This window comes from Ascaphus truei, chromosome 18, assembly GCF_040206685.1.
Source record: "Ascaphus truei isolate aAscTru1 chromosome 18, aAscTru1.hap1, whole genome shotgun sequence".
In the NCBI taxonomy this organism is placed as follows: domain Eukaryota; kingdom Metazoa; phylum Chordata; class Amphibia; order Anura; family Ascaphidae; genus Ascaphus; species Ascaphus truei.
The window spans coordinates 40,099,235-40,113,178 of record NC_134500.1 but is presented as its reverse complement, the minus strand read 5'-3'; the positions used below and the strand labels follow the sequence as shown (position 1 = coordinate 40,113,178).

General features: G+C 40.3%; 10 non-coding genes across 10 annotated transcripts; all 10 read left to right on the top strand.

Annotated features, from left to right (window-relative positions):
- Window positions 1-6,829: 6,829 nt before the first annotated feature.
- Window positions 6,830-6,902, top strand: TRNAV-AAC (transfer RNA valine (anticodon AAC)). Its single transcript has one exon. It is a non-coding gene; the product is annotated as a tRNA-Val (tRNA).
- Window positions 6,903-7,189: 287 nt separating this feature from the next.
- Window positions 7,190-7,262, top strand: TRNAV-UAC (transfer RNA valine (anticodon UAC)). Its single transcript has one exon. It is a non-coding gene; the product is annotated as a tRNA-Val (tRNA).
- A 290-nt stretch (window positions 7,263-7,552) lies between these two features.
- Window positions 7,553-7,625, top strand: TRNAV-AAC (transfer RNA valine (anticodon AAC)). The gene has a single exon. It is a non-coding gene; the product is annotated as a tRNA-Val (tRNA).
- A 1,733-nt stretch (window positions 7,626-9,358) lies between these two features.
- TRNAV-AAC (transfer RNA valine (anticodon AAC)) lies at window positions 9,359-9,431 on the top strand. Its single transcript has one exon. It is a non-coding gene; the product is annotated as a tRNA-Val (tRNA).
- A 287-nt stretch (window positions 9,432-9,718) lies between these two features.
- Window positions 9,719-9,791, top strand: TRNAV-AAC (transfer RNA valine (anticodon AAC)). The gene has a single exon. It is a non-coding gene; the product is annotated as a tRNA-Val (tRNA).
- Window positions 9,792-10,800: 1,009 nt separating this feature from the next.
- On the top strand, window positions 10,801-10,873 carry TRNAV-UAC (transfer RNA valine (anticodon UAC)). Its single transcript has one exon. It is a non-coding gene; the product is annotated as a tRNA-Val (tRNA).
- A 1,011-nt stretch (window positions 10,874-11,884) lies between these two features.
- TRNAV-AAC (transfer RNA valine (anticodon AAC)) lies at window positions 11,885-11,957 on the top strand. Its single transcript has one exon. It is a non-coding gene; the product is annotated as a tRNA-Val (tRNA).
- Window positions 11,958-12,244: 287 nt separating this feature from the next.
- Window positions 12,245-12,317, top strand: TRNAV-UAC (transfer RNA valine (anticodon UAC)). The gene has a single exon. It is a non-coding gene; the product is annotated as a tRNA-Val (tRNA).
- A 290-nt stretch (window positions 12,318-12,607) lies between these two features.
- Window positions 12,608-12,680, top strand: TRNAV-AAC (transfer RNA valine (anticodon AAC)). The gene has a single exon. It is a non-coding gene; the product is annotated as a tRNA-Val (tRNA).
- A 287-nt stretch (window positions 12,681-12,967) lies between these two features.
- On the top strand, window positions 12,968-13,040 carry TRNAV-AAC (transfer RNA valine (anticodon AAC)). The gene has a single exon. It is a non-coding gene; the product is annotated as a tRNA-Val (tRNA).
- Window positions 13,041-13,944: the final 904 nt, after the last annotated feature.

The following is a 13,944-nucleotide window of genomic DNA, read 5'->3' as shown; positions in this document are numbered from 1 at the left end:
CGAGAGTGAGTTGAGTACAGAGGTCAATGGAATGAGAACATCCCTCACCCGTTTCCTCGGGTACCAGATCAGGTCCATGAGCTCCAGCGGGGCACACACCTCCCTCTCCAGTGCCACCCACCGCCGCAGCTCAGGGTCACCGTGCCATTGTATGATTTGACACAATTGTGCCGCTTTGTAGTAGGATAAAACACTCGGCACCGCTAGGCCACCAGCTTCCTTGGCTTTCTGCATCGTCTTTACTCTAATCCGTGGTTTTCTACCATTCCAAATGAATTGGGATATTGATTTTTGGAGCCCTGCAATATCCGCTCTTACCACGGGGATTGGGAGAGTTTGGAACAGATATAGAATCCGGGGAAGGACGTTCATCTTGACGCTATAGATCCTTCCTAACCAGGAAATACCATATGCCTTCCAATCCTGCAGCTCTCTTTTTAGAGTCCTCAGCAGTTTGGGATAGTTAGCCGAATATAAGGAGCTTGTCTGTTTTGTGATCTGCACTCCTAGGTACTTCATGGCGGATGGGCACCATCTGAACCCAAAATTGATTTCTATCAGCTTCTCCATCTCTCGTGGCATGTTGAGGCTTAGGGCCTCCGATTTGGATTGATTTATTTTAAAGCCTGAGATCTGGGCAAATCGCTCTAGAAGCTCGAACAGATTGGGTAGCGAGACGAGCGGCTTAGTAAGGGTTAGAATGATGTCATCTGCGTACAAAGCCACTTTGTGCTCCTGTGAGTGGATTTGTACCCCAGAGATATCAGCGTTGTTCCGAATTTGCGCTGCGAGCGGTTCGATGCATAGGGCGAAGAGCAGGGGCGAAAGCGGGCACCCCTGCCTCGTACCACTTTTAATTGGAAAAGGATCTGATGGGTATCCTTGGTGGACCACCCTAGCTGTTGGTGCCGTGTATAAAGCCTTAACTGCCTGTTGGAATGTACCCCCAAACCCAAATGCTCCAAGCGTGGACTCCAGGTATGGCCAATCAATCCTGTCAAAGGCCTTTTCCGCATCTAGGCTTAGGGCCACACTTCGGATCTCCTTGGCTCCTATAAAGTCTATAATATCAACAATCCTTCTAGTGTTGTCGGCCGCTTGTCTATTTCTAATAAAGCCAACTTGATCCGGGTGGATAAGCCTCGGCAGGATTATATTTAATCTATTGGCCAGTAATTTAGAAGAGATTTTAACATCTGTATTTATTAATGAGATTGGCCTGTAACTCTGGCAGCTAGTGGGATCTTTGTCCTCTTTATGAATTACTGAAATTGACGCCTGGAGCATCTGTCCCGGGAAGGGCTCCCCTGCTAGCACTCCATTGAATAACTGGAGCATATGAGGAGCCAGAACTCCAATAAATTTTTTATAGTACAGATTGGAGAACCCATCCGGGCCCGGGGCTTTTGATGCTTTTAGTTTTTTTACTACCGCCTCTAATTCCTCCCTCGTAAAGTCGCTCTGTAATGCCTCTCGCTCCAATCTGGTCAATTGTGGCAAGGCCGCGTCTGCCAGGAATTTCCGTAGTTTACTACTTGTCCTCGCATTGTGAACCACCTTCTCCCCATTGTATAGCTGTGCGTAAAATTTCGCGAACTCCCCCACTATCACTTTAGGGTTTGAGGAACACTGGCCCCCACTTGTTTTGATAGATTGAATATTATAATTTGGTTTCCGGTTTCGGAGTCTGGTAGCCAGCATAGTGTCCGGTTTGTTAGCTTTCTCATAAAATTTCCTCTGAGTCCAACTCATGTCTTTCTCGGCCCTGGAGGTAAGGAGAAGGTTCAGTTCAATCCTGACATCCTTCAACTCCTTAAGGGTCTCCTCTCTACCTGTCCGGTTATGTAGTGTAGAGAGCTCATGTAACCTTTTATAGAGCTGCGTTAATTTGGCCTCCTTTTTCTTTTTTCTACTTGCAGCGATACTGATCAAGACCCCCCGGGTTGTGGCTTTATGAGCCTCCCATAACATAGATTGGGAAACCACACTACCACTATTTATCCTGAAGTAGGCTGATATCTCGGTTTTGACTTTTTTTTGTATTTCCGGGATTTTAATCATTGATTCGTTTAGCTTCCAATTTGCTCCCGGCCTGACAGATCCAATTTGGGTGCATCGTAGCTCAATCGATGCATGGTCCGACCATGTAATATCATGTATGATTGTGTCGGATATTTGTGGGACCATTCTGCCCGAAACAAAGAAGTGGTCAATCCTACTGTAACTGTCGTGGGGATGGGAATAAAAGGAGTAGCTGCGTTCCCCTTGGTGCTGCTCCCTCCAGATATCTACTAGGCCAGTTTGCCTTAGACCCCTCAGGAGAGCGGCGTTCCCCACTTTCCTTATAGATTGTTGGGATGTCGAGCGATCGACCTTCGGGTTAAGTACCGTATTAAAGTCCCCTCCCAGCACGATATGACCCTCGGCCCACTGCTGCAGCTTTTGAAAAAAACCGTTAAAGAAATCTGTCTGACCTTCACTCGGCGCATATATGCATGCCAATGTGATTCTGGTCTGTTTGAGGAGCCCAACCAGCACGATATACCGTCCCCCGGGGTCCCTTTTGATCTTTTCTACCTGGAATGGGGTGTTATTATGCATTAATATAGCTACCCCTCCTTTTTTTTTCCGGCCCTGACGCTAGAAAAAACTGACGAAAGTGTGAGTCCAAAAATTTAGGGCTATGTCTAGAGCTGAAGTGTGTTTCCTGGAGGAAGACCACTTCAGCCCCTCTCCTTTTGACCTCCGTGAAGGCGATCCTCCGCTTGTGCGGACTATTAAGCCCTTTGGCGTTTTGTGACAGAAAAGTTACCGCCATATGTATATCACTTGTGTGAGCAGATAGAGTGTATAGGCGTAATTATTCTTACCCCGGTCCCTGTGCACTTGATGGGTTTGCGAGCCGTAGTGCTTGCACTTTCCGAGCAGGATTCGTCTCACGCCTGTTGGGGCTGGGGTGGGGGGGGGAGGAAACATGAAGGAAAGAAACATGTAAATATCACATACACAAATAACGGGAACCGTATTAGTCCTAGTGGACCTCGGGTTCAATGCCCGGCTGCGATCTGTTCTTCCTGGACCTCTCTCCCCCTTGGTCCCCTTCCGTGGGTCTTGCGACCAGCCACGGACAGCCGGGTCTTTGCCAGGAAGGTGGGTCTTACCCCATCTCCTGAAGCGGATGCACATACCTGCGGGCAGGGCGATGGTCACCCCCCCCCCCCCGCCGGCAGTTATGCGGAACTAAAACCTAACCTCCAAACTCTAAACTGTTGTCGTGGCAGTTTTTTTTTTTTTTTTGTATTATTATTAAACATATTATTTTTATTTATTTCCCAGTTCTGGTGCAGACCATAGTAAACCTCTATATTCTACTCTATTACCCTCTACTTTTTCTCTACTATTTCCCAAAACTCTAAAACAATTTAACCCTTCAGTTCTGGCAGCCTTTTGTGCCATCTCTTGCACCCCGCCTACTCCTGCCCTCACGGCTCTAGCAGGGGTAACTTTTTCCCTAGTCGCCTGTTAGCACTGGGATTTATTCCGTTTGTTTTGGCCCCTCCGTAGCTCCCTCCCTCCGGTCTCCCTCCTCTATCTTTCCCTCCTCTCTCGGGACACCCCTTCCCGACCTTGCGACCTCCGCTCTCCTGCCCCCCTCCCTCGCTTATGTCCGCTTTGTTCTTGTGTCGGGACTTCTCCCCGGCGGCGGATCTCGCGTGCCTCCGCCGAGGAGCTCTGCTGCATATCCGGGTCGGCGCCGTCCTCCTGACGTCACCGCGACTCCCCAGCCGTCCCTTCCAGGGCTCTCGCGAGATCCACCTCTCTGACGTCGCCGGTCTGGGCGGGTCCTCCTCATTCGGAGGCGGGCTGCTGAGGAGAGAGGGCTGGTCCGGGGACCGCTCTCTGGGCGGGTTCCACCGCCGGAGCAATCCGTCCCGCCAAGAGTTGCGCCGCCATGGTCGATTTCGCGCCTCTTCTCCATCTTCCCGCTCCATGAGGTAAGGGAACGCCATCTTGGAACCTCCCGATCTGTGTGAGCCCGCTGATCTTGGCGGCCGCTGTTTGGGGCCTACTGGAGTTGGTCTCCCCTCTCCTGTATAGGTCTTCTCTGGGGTAGCATCTTGGCTGTCATGAAGGGAATAGACTGGTTGTTAACAACGCAACAAGCGAAACGAAACTGTTCTGTGTTTATGTGTAACCCCTTCTGTGATTTATGGGCTTTTCCCGCGCCCATCTTTTTTGCTTAGACTCCTCTCCTTCGGGGGAGAGGTACCCTGTCGTCTTGATGGGGATTCCGCACTAGGACCTTGTTGGGCCCCCTCTGGGGTATTGGCTATATTTCCCTGCACCCCAAGCCTTTTCAGGAAGGCTGCCCCCTCCGAAGGTTGCTTGAGGACGTGGGGTCTTCCATTCTTTGTGGCCACCAAGGCAAAGGGGAAGGCCCAGCGGTACCTTATTTCGTTGTCTCTGAGAGCCCGGGTAACGTGGCCCACGGCTCTCCGTCGGGCCAGCGTAAGGGGTGACAAGTCCTGGAATACCATAAGGGTGATACCCTCAAAGGTGATATGGGGGGTAGCCCGGGCTATCCTTCCCACCTCCTCCTTTATGGAGAAATAGTGGAGGCGGAGGATCACGTCTCTAGGGGGATTTGAGGCCAGTGGTCGAGATCGCAGGGCTCTATGGCACCTGTCCATCCGAAAGTCAGCTTCTGGCTTATCCGGCAGGATGGAGGCCATCCAGCGCGTCAGCAGTGCCTCCGGGTCCAAGATCTCCTCCGGGATCCCCCTGACTCGCAAATTGTTCCTCCTGTCTCTATTTTCCCCGTCCTCCTGGCGGGCCTCCAACTCCATCACCCGCTGTTCCAGGGCCTGTATACGGGAGTTTGTTTCCTGCTGAGTGGTCGCGCTGGCTTCCATGCGCTCCTCTAGGTCATTGGTTCTGGACCCAATCTGCATTAGATCATGCCGGAGCCCCTCCACCTCCCCCCTGAAAAAAGATTTCAGATCCACCAGGAGCTTGGAAATTTCCTTTTTAATGGTTCTGGATTGTTCCGTTGCTGCTCTTGCTCCCTCGGTATCCTGGGCGGAATCGGAATCCGACACTGCCGACAGCTCCGCGGCTCCCGCCTTGCCTTGTCCTGTAAAGTAGGCCCTGACATCCGACTTGCGTCGGGCTTTCTGCCTCGTTGCCGCCATCTGGTTCTGGTGTTGATCTGCCGCACCGGGGTGTGTTACTACGCCGATACTGCTCGTTTGTTTTGTTCAGATGTTGGTTTCAGTCTTAGATATTGTCTTTATTATGCCGGCGGTTGGTGGAGCTGAATGACTAAGCGTCCATCACCAGCCAGCCGCGCATGCGCATCTCTTCTGAAAACATTTTTAAGAGTTCCATAGTGTAGTGTTTATCACATCTGCTGAACATGCAGAAGGTCCGTTGTTCAAAACACAGTGGAACTATGTAGTTTTCTGGTCTTTTATGCATAAATGTACGTTTTCGAAAACAAGATATTGTGACGGCAACGGAAATCTTGAATCCAGAAATATTGGTTATGGTTTTAGTATTCTTTCAGACAATTTTTTCTTTACCAAATAGAGTAAGATTCTTGTTTGTTCAAGTGTACTTTTTGAAATATATATTATTAAACAGAAAAGGTAAGCTCAATTTTAGCATGATTTCGAGCACACACAAATGAATCTGATGTGCTTTCTTGCAGACAGAAAAGCTGTTTCAGAAAACATTTTTAGGAGTTCCATAGTGTAGTGGTTATCACGTCTGCTTAACACGAAGAAGGTCCTGGGTTCAAAACCCAGTGGAACTATGTAGTTGTCTGGTCTTTTATGCATAAATGTACGTTTTCGAAAACAAGATATTGTGACGGCAACGGAAATCTTGAATTCAGAATTATGGGTTATGGTTTTAGCATCCTTTCATACAATTTTTTCTTTACCAAATAGAGTAAGATTCTTGTTTGTTCAAGTGTACTTTTTGAAATATATATTATTAAACAGAAAAGGTAAGCTCAATTTAAGCAAGATTTCGAGCACACACAAATGAATCTGATGTGCTTTCTTGCGGACAGAAAAGCTGTTTCAGAAAACATTTTTAGGAGTTCCATAGTGTAGTGGTTATCACGTCTGCTTAACACGCAGAAGGTCCTGGGTTCAGAACCCAGTGGAACTATGTAATTGTCTGGTCTTTTATACATACATGTACGTTTTCGAAAACAAGATATTGTAACGGCAACGGAAATCTTGAATCCAGAAATATTGGTTATGGTTTTAGAATCCTTTCAGACAATTTTTTCTTTACCAAATAGAGTAAGATTCTTGTTTGTTCAAGTTTACTTTTTGAGATATATTTTATTAAACAGAAAACGTAAGCTCAATTCAAGCATGATTTTGAGCACACACAAATGAATCTGATGTGCTTTCTTGCGGACAGAAAAGCTGTTTCAGGAAACAATTTTAAGAGTTCCATAGTGTAGTGGTTATCATGTCTGCTTAACACGCAGAAGGTCCTGGGTTGAAAACCCAGTAGAACTATGTAGTTGTCTTGTCTTTTATGCATAAATGTACGTTTTTGAAAACAAGATATTGTAACGGCAATGGTTAGTCTTGAATCCAGAAAAATTGGATATGGTTTTAGTATCCTTTCAGACAATTTTTTCTTTACCAAATAGAATAAGATTCTTGTTTGTTCAAGTGTACTTTTTTAAATATATATTATTAAACAGAAAACGTAAGCTCAATTTAAGCAAGATTTAGAGCACACACAAATGAATCTGATGTGCTTTCTTGCGGACATAAAAGCTGTTTCAGGAAACAATATTAAGAGTTCCATAGTGTAGTGGTTATCACGTCTGCTTAACACGCAGAAGGTCCTGGGTTCAAAACCCAGTGGAACTATGTAGTTGTCTGGTCTTTTATGCATAAATATACGTTTTCAAACAAGATATTGTGACGGCAACGGAAATCTTGAATCCAGAAATATGGGTTATGGTTTTAGAATCCTTTCAGACAATTTTTTCTTTACCAAATAGAGTAAGATTCTTGTTTGTTCAAGTGTACTTTTTGAAATATATATTAATAAACAGAAAAGGTAAGCTCAATTTAAGCAAGATTTCGAGCACACACAAATGAATCTGATGTGCTTTCTTGCGGACAGAAAAGCTATTTCTGAAAACATTTTTATGAGTTCCATAGTGTAGTGGTTATCACGTCTGCTTTACAAGCAGAAGGTCCTGGGTTCAAAACCCAGTGGAACTAAGTAGTTGTCTGGTCTTTTATGCATAAATGTACGTTTTTGAAAACAAGATATTATAACGGCAATGGTTAGTCTTGAATCCAGAATAATTGGATATGGTTTTAGTATCCTTTCAGACAATTTTTTCTTTACCAAATAGAGTAAGATTCTTGTTTGTTCAAGTGTACTTTTTTAAATATATATTATTAAACAGAAAAGGTAAGCTCAATTTAAGCAAGATTTCGAGCACACACAAATGAATCTGATGTGCTTTCTTGCGGACAGAAAAGCTGTTTCAGAAAACATTTTTAGGAGTTCCATAGTGTAGTGGTTATCACGTCTGCTTAACACGCAGAAGGTCCTGGGTTCAAAACCCAGTGGAACTATGTAGTTGTCTGGTCTTTTATACATACATGTACGTTTTCGAAAACAAGATATTGTAACGGCAACGGAAATCTTGAATCCAGAAATATTGGTTATGGTTTTAGAATCCTTTCAGACAATTTTTTCTTTACCAAATAGAGTAAGATTCTTGTTTGTTCAAGTGTACTTTTTTAAATATATATTATTAAACAGAAAACGTAAGCTCAATTTAAGCAAGATTTTGAGCACACACAAATGAATCTGATGTGCTTTCTTGCAGACAGAAAAGCTGTTTCAGGAAACAATTTTAAGAGTTCCATAGTTTAGTGGTTATCACATCTGCTGAACACGCAGTAGATCCGTTGTTCAAAACACAGTGGAACTATGTAGTTGTCTTGTCTTTTATGCAAAAATGTACGTTTTCAAACAAGATATTGTGACGGCAACAGAAATCTTGAATCCCGAAATATTGGTTATGGTTTTAGAATCCTTTCATACAAATTTTTCTTAACCAAATAGAGTAAGATTCTTGTTTGTTCAAGTGTACTTTTTGAAATATATATTAATAAACAGAAAAGGTAAGCTCAATTTAAGCAAGATTTCGAGCACACACAAATGAATCTGATGTGCTTTCTTGCGGACAGAAAAGCTATTTCTGAAAACATTTTTATGAGTTCCATAGTGTAGTGGTTATCACGTCTGCTTAACACGCAGAAGGTCCTGGGTTCAGAACCCAGTGGAACTATGTAGTTGTCTGGTCTTTTATACATACATGTACGTTTTCGAAAACAAGATATTGTAACGGCAACGGAAATCTTGAATCCAGAAATATTGGTTATGGTTTTAGAATCCTTTCAGACAATTTTTTCTTTACCAAATAGAGTAAGATTCTTGTTTGTTCAAGTTTACTTTTTGAGATATATTTTATTAAACAGAAAACGTAAGCTCAATTCAAGCATGATTTTGAGCACACACAAATGAATCTGATGTGCTTTCTTGCGGACAGAAAAGCTGTTTCAGGAAACAATTTTAAGAGTTCCATAGTGTAGTGGTTATCATGTCTGCTTAACACACAGAAGGTCCTGGGTTGAAAACCCAGTAGAACTATGTAGTTGTCTTGTCTTTTATGCATAAATGTACGTTTTTGAAAACAAGATATTGTAACGGCAATGGTTAGTCTTGAATCCAGAAAAATTGGATATGGTTTTAGTATCCTTTCAGACAATTTTTTCTTTACCAAATAGAGTAAGATTCTTGTTTGTTCAAGTGTACTTTTTTAAATATATATTATTAAACAGAAAACGTAAGCTCAATTTAAGCAAGATTTAGAGCACACTCAAATGAATCTGATGTGCTTTCTTGCGGACAGAAAAGCTGTTTCAGGAAACATTTTAAGAGTTCCATAGTTTAGTGGTTATCACATCTGCTGAACACGCAGTAGATCCGTTGTTCAAAACACAGTGGAACTATGTAGTTGTCTGATCTTTTATACATAAATGTACGTTTTGAAACAAGATATTGTGACGGCAACAGAAATCTTGAATCCCGAAATATTGGTTATGGTTTTAGAATCCTTTCATACAAATTTTTCTTAACCAAATAGAGTAAGATTCTTGTTTGTTCAAGTGTACTTTTTGAAATATATTTTATTAAACAGAAAACGTAAGCTCAATTTAAGCATGATTTTGAGCACACACAAATGAATCTGATGTGCTTTCTTGCGGACATAAAAGCTGTTTCAGGAAACAATTTTAAGAGTTCCATAGTGTAGTGGTTATCACGTCTGCTTAACACGCAGAAGGTCCTGGGTTCAAAACCCAGTGGAACTATGTAGTTGTCTGGTCTTTTATGCATAAATATACGTTTTCAAACAAGATATTGTGACGGCAACGGAAATCTTGAATCCAGAAATATGGGTTATGGTTTTAGAATCCTTTCAGACAATTTTTTCTTTACCAAATAGAGTAAGATTCTTGTTTGTTCAAGTGTACTTTTTGAAATATATATTAATAAACAGAAAAGGTAAGCTCAATTTAAGCAAGATTTCGAGCACACACAAATGAATCTGATGTGCTTTCTTGCGGACAGAAAAGCTGTTTCAGAAAACATTTTTAGGAGTTCCATAGTGTAGTGGTTATCACGTCTGCTTAACACGCAGAAGGTCCTGGGTTCAAAACCCAGTGGAACTATGTAGTTGTCTGGTCTTTTATACATACATGTACGTTTTCGAAAACAAGATATTGTAACGGCAACGGAAATCTTGAATCCAGAAATATTGGTTATGGTTTTAGAATCCTTTCAGACAATTTTTTCTTTACCAAATAGAGTAAGATTCTTGTTTGTTCAAGTGTACTTTTTTAAATATATATTATTAAACAGAAAACGTAAGCTCAATTTAAGCAAGATTTTGAGCACACACAAATGAATCTGATGTGCTTTCTTGCAGAAAGAAAAGCTGTTTCAGGAAACAATTTTAAGAGTTCCATAGTTTAGTGGTTATCACATCTGCTGAACACGCAGTAGATCCGTTGTTCAAAACACAGTGGAACTATGTAGTTGTCTTGTCTTTTATGCATAAATGTACGTTTTCAAACAAGATATTGTGACGGCAACAGAAATCTTGAATCCCGAAATATTGGTTATGGTTTTAGAATCCTTTCATACAAATTTTTCTTAACCAAATAGAGTAAGATTCTTGTTTGTTCAAGTGTACTTTTTGAAATATATATTATTAAACAGAAAACGTAAGCTCAATTTAAGCAAGATTTCGAGCACACACAAATGAATCTGATGTGCTTTCTTGTGGACTGAAAATCTGTTTCAGAAAACATTTTAAAGAGTTACATAGTGTAGTGGTTATCATGTCTGCTTAACACGCAGAAGGTCCTGGGTTGAAAACCCAGTGGAACTATGTAGTTGTTTGGTCTTTTATGCATAAATATACGTTTTCAAACAAGATATTGTGACGGCAACGGAAATCTTGAATTCAGAAATATGGGTTATGGTTTTAGCATCCTTTCATACAATTTTTTCTTTACCAAATAGAGTAAGATTCTTGTTTGTTCAAGTGTACTTTTTGAAATATATATTAATAAACAGAAAAGGTAAGCTCAATTTAAGCAAGATTTCGAGCACACACAAATGAATCTGATGTGCTTTCTTGCGGACAGAAAAGCTATTTCTGAAAACATTTTTATGAGTTCCATAGTGTAGTGGTTATCACGTCTGCTTTACACGCAGAAGGTCCTGGGTTCAAAACCCAGTGGAACTATGTAGTTGTCTGGTCTTTTATGCATAAATGTATGTTTTTGAAAACAAGATATTGTAACGGCAATGGTTAGTCTTGAATAAAGAAAAATTGGATATGGTTTTAGTATCCTTTCAGACAATTTTTTCTTTACCAAATAGAGTAAGATTCTTGTTTGTTCAAGTGTACTTTTTTAAATATATATTATTAAACAGAAAACGTAAGCTCAATTTAAGCAAGATTTAGAGCACACTCAAATGAATCTGATGTGCTTTCTTGCGGACAGAAAAGCTGTTTCAGGAAACATTTTAAGAGTACCATAGTTTAGTGGTTATCACATCTGCTGAACACGCAGTAGATCCGTTGTTCAAAACACAGTGGAACTATGTAGTTGTCTTGTCTTTTATGCATAAATATACGTTTTCAAACAAGATATTGTGACGGCAACGGAAATCTTGAATCCCGAAATATTGATTATGGTTTTAGAATCCTTTCATACAAATTTTTCTTAACCAAATAGAGTAAGATTCTTGTTTGTTGAAGTGTACTTTTTGAAAAATATATTATTAAACAGAAAAGGTAAGCTCAATTTAAGCAAGATTTCGAGCACACACAAATGAATCTGATGTGCTTTCTTGCGGACAGAAAAGCTGTTTCAGAAAACTTTTTTAGGAATTCCATAGTGTAGTGGTTATCACGTCTGCTTAACACGCAGAAGGTCCTGGGTTCAGAACCCAGTGGAACTATGTAGTTGTCTGGTCTTTTATACATACATGTACGTTTTCGAAAACAAGATATTGTGACGGCAACGGAAATCTTGAATCCCGAAATATTGATTATGGTTTTAGAATCCTTTCATACAAATTTTTCTTAACCAAATAGAGTAAGATTCTTGTTTGTTCAAGTGTACTTTTTGAAATATATTTTATTAAACAGAAAACGTAAGCTCAATTTAAGCATGATTTTGAGCACACACAAATGAATCTGATGTGCTTTCTTGCGGACATAAAAGCTGTTTCAGGAAACAATTTTAAGAGTTCCATAGTGTAGTGGTTATCACGTCTGCTTAACACGCAGAAGGTCCTGGGTTCAAAACCCAGTGGAACTATGTAGTTGTCTGGTCTTTTATGCATAAATATACGTTTTCAAACAAGATATTGTGACGGCAACGGAAATCTTGAATCCAGAAATATGGGTTATGGTTTTAGAATCCTTTCAGACAATTTTTTCTTTACCAAATAGAGTAAGATTCTTGTTTGTTCAAGTGTACTTTTTGAAATATATATTAATAAACAGAAAAGGTAAGCTCAATTTAAGCAAGATTTCGAGCACACACAAATGAATCTGATGTGCTTTCTTGCGGACAGAAAAGCTATTTCTGAAAACATTTTTATGAGTTCCATAGTGTAGAGGTTATCACGTCTGCTTTACACGCAGAAGGTCCTGGGTTCAAAACCCAGTGGAACTATGTAGTTGTCTGGTCTTTTATGCATAAATGTACGTTTTTGAAAACAAGATATTATAACGGCAATGGTTAGTCTTGAATCCAGAATAATTGGATATGGTTTTAGTATCCTTTCAGACAATTTTTTCTTTACCAAATAGAGTAAGATTCTTGTTTGTTCAAGTGTACTTTTTTAAATATTTATTATTAAACAGAAAAGGTAAGCTCAATTTAAGCAAGATTTCGAGCACACACAAATGAATCTGATGTGCTTTCTTGCGGACAGAAAAGCTGTTTCAGAAAACTTTTTTAGGAGTTCCATAGTGTAGTGGTTATCACGTCTGCTTAACACGCAGAAGGTCCTGGGTTCAAAACCCAGTGGAACTATGTAGTTGTCTGGTCTTTTATGCATACATATACGTTTTCAAACAAGATATTGTGACGGCAACGGAAATCTTGAATCCAGAAATATGGGTTATGGTTTTAGAATCCTTTCAGACAATTTTTTCTTTACCAAATAGAGTAAGATTCTTGTTTGTTCAAGTGTACTTTTTGAAATATATATTAATAAACAGAAAAGGTAAGCTCAATTTAAGCAAGATTTCGAGCACACACAAATGAATCTGATGTGCTTTCTTGCGGACAGAAAAGCTGTTTCAGAAAACATTTTTAGGAGTTCCATAGTGTAGTGGTTATCACGTCTGCTTAACACGCAGAAGGTCCTGGGTTCAAAACCCAGTGGAACTATGTAGTTGTCTGGTCTTTTATACATACATGTACGTTTTCGAAAACAAGATATTGTAACGGCAACGGAAATCTTGAATCCAGAAATATTGGTTATGGTTTTAGAATCCTTTCAGACAATTTTTTCTTTACCAAATAGAGTAAGATTCTTGTTTGTTCAAGTGTACTTTTTTAAATATATATTATTAAACAGAAAACGTAAGCTCAATTTAAGCAAGATTTTGAGCACACACAAATGAATCTGATGTGCTTTCTTGCAGAAAGAAAAGCTGTTTCAGGAAACAATTTTAAGAGTTCCATAGTTTAGTGGTTATCACATCTGCTGAACACGCAGTAGATCCGTTGTTCAAAACACAGTGGAACTATGTAGTTGTCTTGTCTTTTATGCATAAATGTACGTTTTCAAACAAGATATTGTGACGGCAACAGAAATCTTGAATCCCGAAATATTGGTTATGGTTTTAGAATCCTTTCATACAAATTTTTCTTAACCAAATAGAGTAAGATTCTTGTTTGTTCAAGTGTACTTTTTGAAATATATATTATTAAACAGAAAACGTAAGCTCAATTTAAGCAAGATTTCGAGCACACACAAATGAATCTGATGTGCTTTCTTGTGGACTGAAAATCTGTTTCAGAAAACATTTTAAAGAGTTACATAGTGTAGTGGTTATCATGTCTGCTTAACACGCAGAAGGTCCTGGGTTGAAAACCCAGTGGAACTATGTAGTTGTTTGGTCTTTTATGCATAAATATACGTTTTCAAACAAGATATTGTGACGGCAACGGAAATCTTGAATTCAGAAATATGGGTTATGGTTTTAGCATCCTTTCATACAATTTTTTCTTTACCAAATAGAGTAAGATTCTTGTTTGTTCAAGTGTACTTTTTGAAATATATATTAAT